Genomic DNA, 14,457 nt, shown 5'->3' on the forward strand with positions numbered 1-14,457 from the left:
TGTACGAAGAGAGTATTCTCATTTAGAAAATTCGGTACTATTCGGTTTCGAGGGCCGTAAAAAATCGCCAAACTATTGTTGATGCCAATGCTGCCAAACATAATTACGGCAACTCTAATAATTGCGGAAAGAAAGGAAGTATAATAGTAAATAACTATCTAAGATTGATGTTTTAATTTAGATGAAAGGTTAATTTCATATAATACTTTTTTATTATTATAATTTATATGAAAAATACTAAACATGACTGAATGGAAGCATAAGAGTAAATAACTATTTCAGATCATTATTATAATTTATATAAAAATTGCTAAACATAACTGAATGGATGCCTGCATCGCTATTTCGCTACCGACTTATCGCTAAAGCATAATTTCATCTCGTTGGTTGTTCAAACGTAATTTTCTATAATGAATGATGCCTTTTCTTTGAAAATATTTTCGAGCGATTCTATATAATAAATATATATAGAATCGCTCACTTATTTGTTTGCCGCTTTTTACAAGGGTTAAAAACAATTGAATGTTTGCCAATTTTCTTTTACATTTTAAGTGAAAATAGGTCGATGTGTACATAGATAAAGTCAAGGGTGTGCACAGTGCCATTTTTGTGCAATTCTGGGATTTTTTTTTTTTTTTTTTTAAGTGAAAATAGGTCGATGTGCACATGGATACCGAGTATGTGCAATTCTTAAAAACGCGTCAAACAGTGGGTGATTCTGCACTTTACCCAAAATTCTATTGCCGACTTTTCGTCGTGGGCAATTCCCAAATTGTTAAATCCATAGGATATTAAAAAAGGATTTAAAAATTAAACTAGTATTTCAATAGCGTCTTAAGAAATATAGAACTATATAAACTTACGCAATCTGAAATCAGCGCGTACGCTAGATTTGGCGCGCTGTTAAATGGGCGCGTTTGCTAGATTCGGTGCTTTTGCGTATACATTTTCGCTGCAATTTTTTACGGTCCTCAAAACGGAATAGTACCAACTTTTTTATCTCCAGCGCGCGAGACTGTGTATCAGAAATTCTAAAGATATACTCATTTTAAAATTACTTTGCGATATTGCTTTGAACTGGATTTTGTGCTTTAAGTGCGAAGAACATGCTATTTAATAAATGACGGCAACTCACAAAACGTTAAAAAATTCCTGTTTGGTCGTAATGTAAAATCTGAAAGCTTTCAAATTTTATTTAAAAAAAAACACTTTTTTAGTTATTTAAAGACGATGAATCAAAAGATATTTGTTGAATGTATATAATTCCTCAAAAATAGTTACATTTATTTAAGCAGCTGATATTTGAAATTGTATTTCTAAAGGAATTATAGTACATGCCACTTAATGTGATCACGTTTAAAGTTATCATTCGGATATTGTTATCGAATTTTCCACGAAAACATGGAAAATATATCGATTTTTGTTTTGAGCAATTTGGTTAATATTATCTAAATATTATAGAATAAATGATTTAAACTGAAGTAAAATCGCTATGTAAGTTTAAAATGTATTATAAAAATTACCAAGTTAAAGAAAAATGTTGCCGAGTAATCATTAAAAATTTTGGCATCGGTTTTAGTCAACCACTTAAAATTATTCAAAAAAAAAAAAATCTTAGTTTGCCTTTAATTTCCAATAACTCAATCGATTTTGAAAGGATCACCTCATCTTCAGGTTCATCTTTTTCAAGATTTCAGAAACAAAAGACCTCCGAAGAATTTTTTTTCTAAAACATCTAAGCCAAATTAACCCTGAGGTTGCTTTTTTGATCTAATTTAAAATTTCACACTGGAAGTTCAGGGAGGAATGCCCTGCGAACATTAAGGTTATTAAATTATACACATATTTGCTGCATTTTATTTAAACTTATTTCTTCGAATTTCATTTAAACCTATTTCTTCGAATTTCATTAGAAATATACTTCTCATTCAATTAATTCAGTTCTCTCTTCGCGGCAAGTGAAAAATACATAAAAACTGAAAACATTTTCATTTAAATATAATAAAATACAGAAAAACATAAAACACCGAATACCGTTAAATAAGTTTAAAAAAACGAATTTTACAATTAAAATTAGGGTTTCTACGCAAAAACAAGCAATCGGCCAGCGGGCAGGAAGACAGGCTTTTCGGTGCACAGACTGACTTAATTCACTATTCTACGAAGTTTCAAATGTAAACAAACGGCTGCTTCTTTATGCTTAGTACCACTTAAACAAGTTTTAAATTATTGATAATTCTACAACTATTAAATGCAGATTAACTAAAGGCATAATGAGTCCGGGGTTCGAGTCCCGGAGAACAGGCTGCATGGGCGTTCGTGAATACGAGCCAGTTTCCCTTAAAAGGACCTCCATAAGACATCCTTAAGGAAATATTATCTCCCTGTATTATATTTGAAGAAATTAAATAATGAAGAATTTGCATAAATGTATGTATGTTTCTCGCATCGTGACAAAACAACGGTACTCAGAGCCATCAAATTTTGAATGACGCAATCCTACTGCGAATATGGGCATGTGAAAGCCCAAATTTGAAATTTGGAATTTGTTTTATTATCGATTTCATATTTTGTAAACCTTTAACGAATTTTTAATTAAAAAACTAAAAGATTTCAAAGCGAGCAATGGCAACGTCGTACAGAAAAAACATTTTTATCCCCAGCGCGTGAGACTGTGTATCGGAAATTCTAAAGATATGCTCAATTTAAATTCTTTTGCGATATTGCTCTTGAACTGAATTTTATGGTTTAAGTGCGAAAAACATGATATTTAATAAATAAAAGTAACACACACAATGTTAAAAAAACGCCCTTTTGGCCATAACTTAAAATCTGAAACCTTTTAGATTTTCTTTTTAATATTTTTAATTCATTAATTAATTCTTTGATCTGTAATTAAATAAGCTAAAATTTAAAAAAAAAATGGAAATAGGAAATTTAATCGTAAGTGCAATAATCTTAATGTTAAGTCATATTCTAATTCCATATATTTTCATTCATAGCTTAATCTTCCATTGATGTGTAGTATTATGATATTTTAATTTTTACACCCATCGGCATATACTCTAATTAAACCTTGCGCTTGCTTGATCAACCTCGGTATCTTGATAAAAAAACTTTAACCAGAAAATTATACTTTCTCCTCCGCCCCCCCCTTCTTTTTTACATGAAATCTGATTTTTCTCTGAAATTTATTCTTATGTTTATTTTTCGCAGGCTGTCTTAGCTTTTTTAATTGCTTTTGTTTCACTTCTAGCTGGAGGACTTTATTAAGCTAGCTGGTTGAACTTGCTTTTCTCCTTTGAAAATTTTCTTTTTTTATACAGTTTCATTTTTAACTTATCTGTAACATAATCTCAAACAAATTTTTATTCAATTTCTTTACCTTACTTATTATTCTGCTTCTTCGCTACTTTACATTAGCTTTTATTGCGCTCAGAATAAGATCCTCCTTTAATTAAAGATTTGTTTTCATTTATATATGCTTTTAAGAAAATGTTACATAAAAATATTTACATAAGGTAGTAGTTTTATTTTAAATTTTTTTATCTGTTTAGATTATTTATTTATTGTTTTACTTAAGAAATCTCATCATCAGATTTCTTCAAGTTTTGGTTTATTTATTTATTTTTTAACGTCAAAATTGAGCACAGATTTTTTACCGTGTGCTTGCCACTGAAACCTACAGCAAGTTAATTGCGTTATTAGTTAGTTAATTATTAATATCAGTTGGTTAGGTCCTGCAAAAGTATAATAGTTTTCTTGATCTAACAAACAAGTCTGTAACAGTAGTTAATTCCAGTTTGTTGCAATAGCAGTGCCAGTTTGGGCCAGCAGTTAGTAATACCAGTCTGTAACAGTTAGTCCGGTCCTATAACAGACGTTTAAGCAGTTAAATATAACAGACGTTTTAAGCAGATCCAGTCTGTGAAGCAGTTAGTAATACCAGTCTGTAACAGTTAGTCAGGTTCTTAACAAATATAACAGTCGTTTTAATCAAGGATTCTGGTTTTCTTTAAAAATACATATATACTGCTTTTGTCTACGTATTTCTTGGTCAAAAGATTGATATATGAATAACTTTTCGCCTAAAGATTGAAACAAATCGAAAAGGAATAGCATTGAACTACACTCATGTCCATAAATTAAGGATAATGCAAAATCAGGCAAAGGAAGAGTTAGAAGCTAAACAAATTTGACTTATTTGTAAAGCTTATTTATTAAACAAAAGGTAAAGACCAAAAAAAGATGCTATATGTTTGATATTATTAAAAAAATTAGCGATTTTGTCTCCCTAGATTAAATTACAAAAAAAAAAAAAAAAAAAAAAAAAAAAACGTATTTACAAAAACCAATATTACATGGTTGGTATGATTGTTAATGCATTGTATGTCTTCCAGACGATGCAATACAGTCCGTACAACGCCTAGGCATGCTGAGTATCAAATTATCGATCGCATCTTGGGGAATATTACACCAATCAAAAAGCAGTGCTCTTCGAAGTTCCGGTAGACATGTAGGAGGAGGTTGATGGGCTGCAAATCGTCGGCCAAATATGTCTCACACGTGCTCTACTGGATTCAAGTCCGGTGAGAATGCTGGCTAGTCCATACGGGTGATATCCTCCGATTGAAGGCATTCGCTTACGATGCTTGCACGGTAAGGACGGGCGTTGCCATCCATAAACACAAATTGTGCGCCCATGGCGCCCCGAAACAAACGTACATGTTCTTCCAGAATGACGTTCCGATAGATTTGGCTTGTCATGGTTCCAATTTGAACATGCAGGTCAGTTCTGGAACCCAGAATAATTCCACCCCAAACGAGCACTCCTGCACCACCGTAACGGTGTCCTTCAATGATGTTTTCTTGGTGGTAACGGGTATCTGGAGCTCTCCATATGAACGTCGGGCGAGAATCAGACTGCAAGCTAAACCTGGACTCGTCGGAAAACATCACACAAGCCCACTGTTGCGGTGTCTACAATGCATGCTCTCTACTCCAGGCTAACCGCAGGAGACAGTGAGTTGCAGTAAGTGGAACGCATCTGACAGGTCTACGAGCATATAGACCAATCTGCCCTAAGCGTCTGTAGACGGTCTGCCTTGAAATTGTCGTACCAGTGGCTGAAGAGAGCTGACGATACAGGTCTGAGGCTGTGCTCCGCCTGTTTCTTTTGGCAGTAACTGCCAAATACCGGCCCTCATTCGGCGTTGTAACTCTGAGGCGACTTGTGCTATAACGTCTACTCACATTACCATCATCTTGGAATCGTTGCCAAAGCCTGGAGATGACACTCTGGGCAATTCCAAGTTCGTCTGAGACTTCCAGTTGGGTACGCCCACATATCAGACGGCCGATAATTCTACGACGAAAAAAATCATCCAAATGCGTCCTTTGTGTCATAACTATTCGGTTATTGCACTAAAACGCTTATAAAACGCCTGCGAACAATTTTACTTCTTTGCCTGTGTTCCTTATATATCACTCTCTTACACTCTCGTCATTGTGACGTACCATCGGTGTCATCTGGTTACTTCCTGAAATTGGCATATGATTCTTGAAGATGTGTGTAGTGATTTTACAGGTGATATATTTATTTTAGAGTTTGATTTCCACGTGACTCCGAATTATCCTTAATTTATGGACATGAGTGTAGCTAAAGTGTTCATATAAACTTTTTGTGTCCGTCTTGTTCATTGCAAGCATTTTTAATGAATATGGCATTTGTGCTTTAAAGTTAAATAGGAATTTCGAAAACAGTTTCTATGGCAATTATTTCCTTAAATATTGATTGAAAATTTATAATTACAAAAGCAAAGTTTCATAAAATAATATGAAGAATTTTGTGAAAAGCCCCTCAGCAGCATTGTAAAGGCAAAGTTTACAAAACTTTGCCTCTGAAAACTTTGCCTCTGTAAATGTTTTGTAAATACGCGGTTTACATTGTAGACTCATTGGGATATTTTATAAGCCGGAGATGTGAAAAATGAGCAATGCCCTCGCCGAGACTCGAACCACGGACCTCTCGAATTCACGTCGAGCGTGTTGACCACTACACCACGAAGGCATGCTAAGAAGGCGGAGAAGTACCTTGTATACTCCCCCTTTTAAAGGGCGACTGGGGTTTTAGAAGCAACAATCGCCAAATCCTGGTGGTGAAGAATCATGATACACCATCTTTTATTTCGTTCGCCACTGTAGGGACATTAGGTTATTTTGAAGCAAGAGAGGTGAAAAATAGGCAGTTCTGTTACATCTTGTATACATTTATGAAATAACTGCATATTATGGCATTTGGTACATCATTAAAATGCGTCAATATTGATAAAAACAGTTTAATCCAAAACATAAGTTTCTTCTCACGCTAGCATGAAATATTTAATTTTACATGCTTATAGTAAATACCGATGTACTTTTTTAATGTTTTCGTAATTTTATTGCACATATTTAATTCGTATGCTTACAGTTATTTTCGAAATTTTATGGTGTAGCAAATACTGTATGATAATAATAGCATGGATTTTTTTTTTTTTTTTTTTACTATTTTCCCTACTGCGAGTACATGAATTATGTTCAATTATTCTAATACATTTCAAATTCTCTCTGATGAATGGTTTTACAGCTCAATTTTGGAGCTACAAACGTGTTCATTTTCAGAGGGAAAGACTGCAGCTGTTTTATCATTATTTGAATATCATCATCATTGCAGCTTGCTTCATTAGTTATGCCCCTTACCTTAATGAGCTGAAAGAATTTTCACTTGCGAATCATAATTTATAGTTGTGCAGATTCCTCTGCGTTGCTGATTCTAGTACAGAAGTCAGTCATTTTTTCACATACACATAATGATACTTTTTAATAAGAAGCATTACAGTAAGCCTTACCTAATATGATCACATTTGTTATAACTATTTTATAACATTACAGAATGATAACAGTGAACGATGAGAAAAAAAATGCCATAGTACAAAATAGTAATACAGTTCAACTTATTTAAGATAAATGTAACCAAAAAAGAAATAAATAGACATTTTTACAGCATTTTGATTAATTTGTTCATGAAGTGTTCACTACGTCTTTAATGCAAAAGTTCATTTTTGAGCCTGTTTATAACTTTTTTGGAAACTATTTGGCTGATGCTGATACTCCTAATATTTGGACAGTTATCCTATGTTAAAAGAGAACATAGCAATTTAAAATTAATACTAGGTTAAGAAAGCAACTTTATGTATTTTCATAGATTACTTTAGGAGCAAGAAGAAAGGAAGAGGATCTGCAGAATTTCTCTTGCTCCTGAAGAAGAGAGACCTATATGCATGAGACCTCCTTCAAGACTTATAGTTATCCATCTTTTTATGCTTAATTTTAAATGGTTTAAGAAATCGAAACCATGTTGTTTGGCTGATGAATTTCTTACTTGGCAATTTTTCTAATCTATTTCGACCTTATTTTGCGACTTTGCTTTAAAATATTTATCCTGTAATAGTTTGATCATATTAACTGAACTGTTGATCACAATAAGCTACGTATTTCCATGTTTTCCTATATAAACGAACGGGACTTCTGCAATTCAGTATTAATATCCGAATGATAACATTAACCACGATCACGTCAAGCGGCATCTACTGTAAAGATTTCTGATAGGTTTTTTATAATTATTATTATTAATTTTCTTCACTTGTTCACCAGCGGCCGAGCGGTAATGTCGCTGAACACTGGTAGTTCGGTCCGAGGTTCGAATCCCGCGAACGGGCTGGCTGCATGGGTGTTTTCGTGGTTTTCCCCATGTGTAACGTGTATACGAGCCAGTTTCCCTTAGAAAGTCTTCCACGAAGACATCCCTCCCCTTAGGCAGATAGCCCTAGTGTGCTTTGCCATAATTAAATACACCAACAACAACGTTCTTCACTTCAAATAATCCTTACGCACATGTTATATCATCAAAATATTAGTAATTTTGCAACAGTAAGTGGAGTAATTTGACACAAATATGTTTATAAAAATTTCATTTAGTACATTACTACTATCTCCGATAGTTAGTTTGGACAGCTGTTAATTAAATTTATATTACCATCCAGAAGATTTCTTGAGAAAATAAAATTACCGAGAGTGTCGACACAAAATCAGTGATTCAGTGCACTACTTGTACATGTTCTCAATTCTTTTCCTGTCTCTTCTCCCCTCCTCGGGTGTTTTTATGATAGAGCTTGTTAAAATTACATTGAAAATCAAAATATTGCTGCATTATAGATACTGTAGGTAAGTTTTTCGAATGCTGCATACATGAAAAATGAAAAGCGGCCTCTTCGGTACTCGAACCTACACCTCGAGTGTACTACTGCTACACCACGAAAGCATGCTGGAAGGAGGAAGAAAATACTTTGTAAGGTTTATCCTAAGCTTTTAACAGTTATCTTTAGTTAAAGCTACTTTCCTATCCCTCCTAATTTCATCTTACAATTTCCTACCAGAAAGTTTTTTTAGAATCGCGGTTAATGCAAATGAGTAAGAGTGGTATTTAAGTCGAAGTTCCACTGACTTCGTTAGAGAGCCTCAGAGTTTCTGACTAGCGCGCGTTTGTCTTTTGGCTACGTCTTTCTCTAAGCTATTGATATACTCGGTCGTATTTCAGGTCGTCTTGCCAGCTTATTTGGTACTCAGAGGAACTCCTTAGAATCTTGATAGATTCGTCTATATCTTTTCAGTTAAGCATTAGTTAAGTTTGATTTCTTATTTCTTCGAGTTCAAGCCGAAGTGGAGGCTTTGCTGTACGCCCTGAGAAAGGAGCCACATGTTCAATTCTTATTTTGAAAAATAAAGGGTAATTAACCCTTCTCGAGTTTACGTCTCTGTTCATGAACTAAAGCGATTATATGCTTACCTGTTCACAAGGTTCAGATACATTTAGCTGTTAGATAAAGAGCGGAACCCCACGACTTTAGAGGCCTCAGTCGTCAAGTCCTGGTGGTGACGAATTATTGTTGATCCGACGTCACTGTAGAGTCATTAGGTTTTTGAATGCTGCGGATGTGAAAAATGAACAGTGCCCTCGCCATGGACTCGAAACTGGAACTCTTGATCCGCGCCGAGTGTGTCACGGTTACATCACGGAGGCATGCTGGAAGGAAGAAGAAAATACAATGTAATACTACTATAAAGATATTTGAAATACTAATTATCATATTTTTAAGGGGTTTCGTACTAAAATTTTAGTAATGCAGTTTTGTTTTGGGTTTAATCAAGAAAAACACTTGGGCAATTTTGGAAAAGTATCTCAGTCGAAGGTTTAAAAACACAAAATAGTTTAAATCTAGGTAGAAATTTGATAACTTGGTGTGGGGGTTATACTTTGCAAGTAAGCAAAAAGAAGAAGTGAAATGTTTTCTGCAAAGTCTCTAGCAGGAACTTCTACGCAAGAAACTTTCAGTAATCCTGAAATTAGCTCTGGAAATGTTCTTTGATATCTTGTTTTAAGAAAAAGATAACAAAGAATGTAGTTTATCTGAAAGGAGGCAATAGTTTCTTACGAAAAGAGTCAAAGCGGATCATACTTGTGCAATAAATTGCACGGAAGATTGTGAAAAGGACCAGAAGTACTAGATAACAGCAACTAACTCTTTTGGAGGCAAAGGGGCAGCATGTTAGATCATGTCATTATCCAAAACAAATAGATAAATTAAAAGAACTCTTCTTTTTCTAAGAATTGTTAAGATTAAACTTTGGATACATGAACTTACGAGCACTTATTATTAGTATTTTACATGTCAATATGTAAAATCACGTTCATACAAAATAAAACCTGTAGACTCAACATACTTCGGAAAGTGCTGGATGGTAAACAGAAAAGATCTGTAAGTAGAATTTATCATCCATGCGTTTTAGAAAATGTTGCCACCGAAAGAAACGCAAGATCTGCAATTTATCTTTTGCGCGTATAGCCAGTCCTCACAATGTTGCTTACCTGTTGTAGAGTCCAGGCGGATTAACTTCTATCTGAAACTGGAGTAGCAGGAAACTACACAGGAGAAGGATTAAAGTACCCTTTATTAACTCTTTAAAATTTACAATGCGTCAACTCGACGCTAACAGACTTCGCCTCTGCTTGGAAGTAACTGAAAATCACGTAATTAAACTAAAATCTGAAGATATTAACAAATGATAGACTTAGACTACAGGGCTCAGCGAGATCCCATAACTTAAACCCCCTTTGAAGTTAGTGGCAGCAGATAAATGCACTTAAGCCACTTGAACCAGCAATAAGCAAACGTACCTACGGTAGAGACGGCAGCTAGAGCCTAACTCTCCCTTTCTCCTACCGAAACTCGGCTTTTAACTACTTCCTTCAAAGTAGAAAATTTGCATTCGTTCCCGCGCGCTACAACATTTAACTATTCTGGCACTGACAACTAGGAGAATGAAGGGTTACAGGAAAGGTCTAAACTCAAACTTTAAATTGTTAGTGCACTATAATAATCCTTGCACTATAAAGAATACGATCTTTATTTTTTCCCTTTTTTAAATGAAGGCAGTTTATTTTCGATTAAAAATTGAATGATATAAAAGAAGGAACAAACCCCTTTCTTTCTTATATTTTATTTATATTTCTGTTACCGAGAAACAGGCCCGAAGGAAGAATATTTTTCACAAATCTCATAATTGAAAGAAAATTTAAAAAATATATCAGTTTGGATTAATTTTAACAGATTTTAATATATTTTACTGATAGCTTCAATTAATACATACCAAAGTATTTTTTTTTTTTTTTTTTTTTTATTATATTAAACAAAATATACTTTTTTTCCTTCTGATACCTCAAGTTTGAAAAGTTCGAATGGCTAATTTTTAAATGAAATGTTTCATTGTTATTTCCGGATGACCAAGGTAGCTTTGCATACATATATATATGTGTGTGTGCAGTGGCGGATAGGGCTGGAGGGCGACCGGGCAGATGCCCGGTGGGCCGGAACGATTTCGCGCCGATCAAGAAACTCGAACGATCGAATCGAGGCAGCTCTGCGCGTGAGAGAGATATGGATCGCATATCGCACTCAAACTCACATAAGATACGGTAGCTATAGGCTGTAGGGTACGGTTAGAGTAGAGCCTTATAGTCAACAGTGGTCGTCAGTCGTAAAGTAGATTTATGAAAGAACAGTACAGTCACGTTCTAATTTAAATATGACATTGAAAATACTGCATTATAACTGTAATTAAAAGATACTCTTTAGCGAATTTGACCGTGTCACTGAAGTATGAAGAATGTTCATACAACTATACCTATGAAAGTAGGTTAAAGTAGTTGTATGAAGACGTATCTCTTCTCGATCACAAAACGTTTTCGAAGCCATTGTCGCCGAACATTTTCGACTATTTTTCTATATCATTACGGCATTATGCAGGTGTAACGATTGATAATCTTAAGGATGAATATCAGGACCTAGTAAGTAAATGGAAAATACAAAAAATTCAATCGAAAATCATTATTTTGAATCTGATATTAAGTCAGAAGGAGAAAGTGCTCTATCTATTAATGAATGTTCATCCAAATTTAAATGCAATTTTTGCAAAAATTGCGTCTTGTGTGTATATAAATTACTCTTGAAATATAATTTATACAGTAACGCGTACGCCAATGTCTTTTTTGCCTATAAGTTTGTACTCACCCTATCTATAATGCAAGTTAAATGCGAAGGAGCTTTTTCAAAATTAAAAATTGTAGAAAGTAGATTAAGGAGTACTATGAGCAAGCTAATTTGGAGTCATTGCTATTGACGAATATGAGGAAGGATATTTTGGCTAAAGCAAAAATTGAACTTATAATGGAGGAGATATTTGCTCAGGCGCCTGGAATTAAAAATATTTAAATGGCTAAATATAAATCAACTGCCTGTTTTGTTTACATAATTATTTAGTTACTCTTATTTATTGTTTGTAGTTTATTTGCATATATATATATATATGAATGAAGTGTTGCTTTTATTTAAAAGTATATTTTTATTTTACAAAATTATTTTTCATGATGATGACGATGAGAATGATAACTTATATGACATTTTATATGGAGCCTTAGGGCCGGCACATTTTTTATCTTGCCAGAGCCGATTTTCTTTGGCCAATCCACCACTGTGTGTGTGTGTGTATTTATGGCTTAGTTATTTTCAGCAGTATCAGATATCTAAATTTAAAATACCTCGAACTAAAATAAACAGATGCAGTAAAGCAAGATAAACAACAACGAAGCTTAGTTAGTCTGCAGGATATCATGGGCAAGTAGCAAGAAGAAAATTTTATGTCAGTAAAAAAAAAAAAAAAAAAAAAAAAAAAAAGAGGAAGACCCGAAAGCAGCTTCAACTTGCTATCGCAAAATCGATGAAACAAAAGACACTGGACTACTGGAAAAAAGTTTTGTTTGCTGATGAAAGCAAATTTGACATCTCTCGGCTCAGATGGACGAGTGCTGTTGTGGAGAAAACTCAAAGAAGAATTTCAGAAACAAAACTTAGTGCCAAGTGTTATACACGGCAGAGGTGGAATTATGGTATGGGGATCAATGGCACATTCCTGTGTTGGTAATTGACAATTTATAGATGGTATTATGGATCAGTATAAGCACCTTGACATCTTGAAGCAAAATTTGGCATCGTTAACATAAAAACTTAATACACAAAATAGTTTTAAATTCTACCAGAACAATGATCCAAAGCATACTGCGCGCAATGTTAGACTCAGGCTGTTACGTATATAAGTGTCCAGAAGTAATTAAGACACCACTCCAATCGGCAGATCTTAATCCTATTGAACATATTTGGCAGTAACTAGAATGAAAAATTCGAAAGTAGAGCCTATCTTCGCTGCAGCAACTGAAAGCAAGAGGAGTGGCATAAAATAAGTCCAAAAATAACAACAACAACAAAAAACAAACCAAAAAAAAAACTTGTGGAGTCAATGTCCAAAAGATTATACGAAGTTAGCTAGTGTAAAGATAATCCCACAAGATATTAAGAAGCAAAAAACAAGGTAAGTTTTGCCCTTTTTAGCTGCTACTAAAAGTATCCGATTATTTTTGTGATACTATATTTCCTCATTAAACAAACGATATTAACATTTGAATTTAATTTTCACCTTTTCGAAAGTATATTTGCTGTAAAAAAAATGTTGAATTTATATATAACTAGCAACTTCGCTGAAAGCCTTCGTCTGGCTTTTAAATGTACCGGAAAAATGGCTGAAGGGAAAACCAAACGTTAAATTTAAAAGCCGCGTAGAATTTTACTCTGCAGAACAACTTCGTAAAAAAAGTTATTACGTATAACAAAATTACAATGAAATAAGCAATATCCCTTAATACAAATATTAATTATCCTAACAAATAAATTAACCAACTTCCCTTTGAAAAATCTTAAGAACTCAAATGGTATAAAGGAAGTAAGGAACTTTGTTTCCTAAAAAAATCACTCAAAACTTTTCAGTATCTTAAAAACAGTGAAATATAAGTAACATAAAAGAATGCAAAATCAAAAAATTCTGAAAATCAAAGTATAATTAATGATATTTTATCTTATATTTTCAAGAGGAAAAAAATTACAATGAAATAAGCTATATCCCTTAATACAAATATTAATTATCCTAATAAAAAATTAACCAACTTTCCGTTGAAGAAAAAAATCATGCAAAACTTCTCAATATCTTACAAACAGTGAAATAAGCTGTAGGGTTTATATTTATTTTAACTAACATTTATTTTAAGTTTAAACTATCTTTCCTGTCAATCCTTACTTTCCCCTGGAACTGCCAATGCCAGAATATGTAAATTTGAGTAGAACGCGCAAGCATTCAAATTATCAGCGGAAGTAGTATGATTTAAATAGGAAGGAAACGAGTTCGGTGAGGGAGAGTTATTCTTACTTAGCGAGCGCGGAGGTAGTTATAGAGATTTGAAAAACCCCGCGTTGCGGCCTATGTGCTTGGCGGGAAGTAGTTGCAATTGTTCCAGTGAGCTTCAAGTCTGCTGAATTAGCAGCCGTATTGTAAAACGCGGTGAGTTAGTTATTTGAGAGAGCCTCGTAGTTAGAATATTGTCTTTAATTTCTTTTCAGGTTTTTATTTTTATTTTGACTGCCGAGTTGGCACCGTTTGTAAGCGTCAAGAGAACGCAATTGTAAATTAGTACGTTGAATAAAAAGGGACTTAAACCCTTTATAAGACTCTGTGGTTTATACAAGCTTTCACAGTCACCTCTTGGTTGCGTGCTAGTTAGAGGCGCGCAACGTTATATTGGCGCCCGAACACTTATCGAACTGAAATGGCCGAAAACTGGATGGAAGCCGCTGGACAACACCAAGAAATGACAACGCAGTTAGAAGGATTTGGATACCTGGTCCAGACTTTGAGAGCATCAATCAAGCCAAACGTCTATTTCGACGGAAAAAATTCGGTGTCCGTATTTTTAGAAGG

At 34.1% G+C, this 14,457-nt stretch overlaps 1 long non-coding RNA gene and 1 other non-coding gene across 2 annotated transcripts in view; both read right to left on the reverse strand.

The window, feature by feature from the left end:
- The window catches only part of LOC146996547 (uncharacterized), a 195,642-nt gene that overhangs the window by 56,241 nt on the left and 124,944 nt on the right, over nucleotides 1–14,457 (reverse strand). Inside the window, exon 2 of the long non-coding RNA XR_015042211.1 lies at nucleotides 8,885–9,121. This is a non-coding gene — a long non-coding RNA (uncharacterized LOC146996547). The remainder of the gene's footprint in view (nucleotides 1–8,884; nucleotides 9,122–14,457) is intronic.
- TRNAS-UGA (transfer RNA serine (anticodon UGA)) lies at nucleotides 5,998–6,070 on the reverse strand. The gene has a single exon. It is a non-coding gene; the product is annotated as a tRNA-Ser (tRNA).

The sequence above is a fragment of the Stegodyphus dumicola genome, chromosome 7 (assembly GCF_044657685.1).
Source record: "Stegodyphus dumicola isolate Sdum_Otavi_A_Nest chromosome 7, ASM4465768v1".
NCBI classification, from domain to species: domain Eukaryota; kingdom Metazoa; phylum Arthropoda; class Arachnida; order Araneae; family Eresidae; genus Stegodyphus; species Stegodyphus dumicola.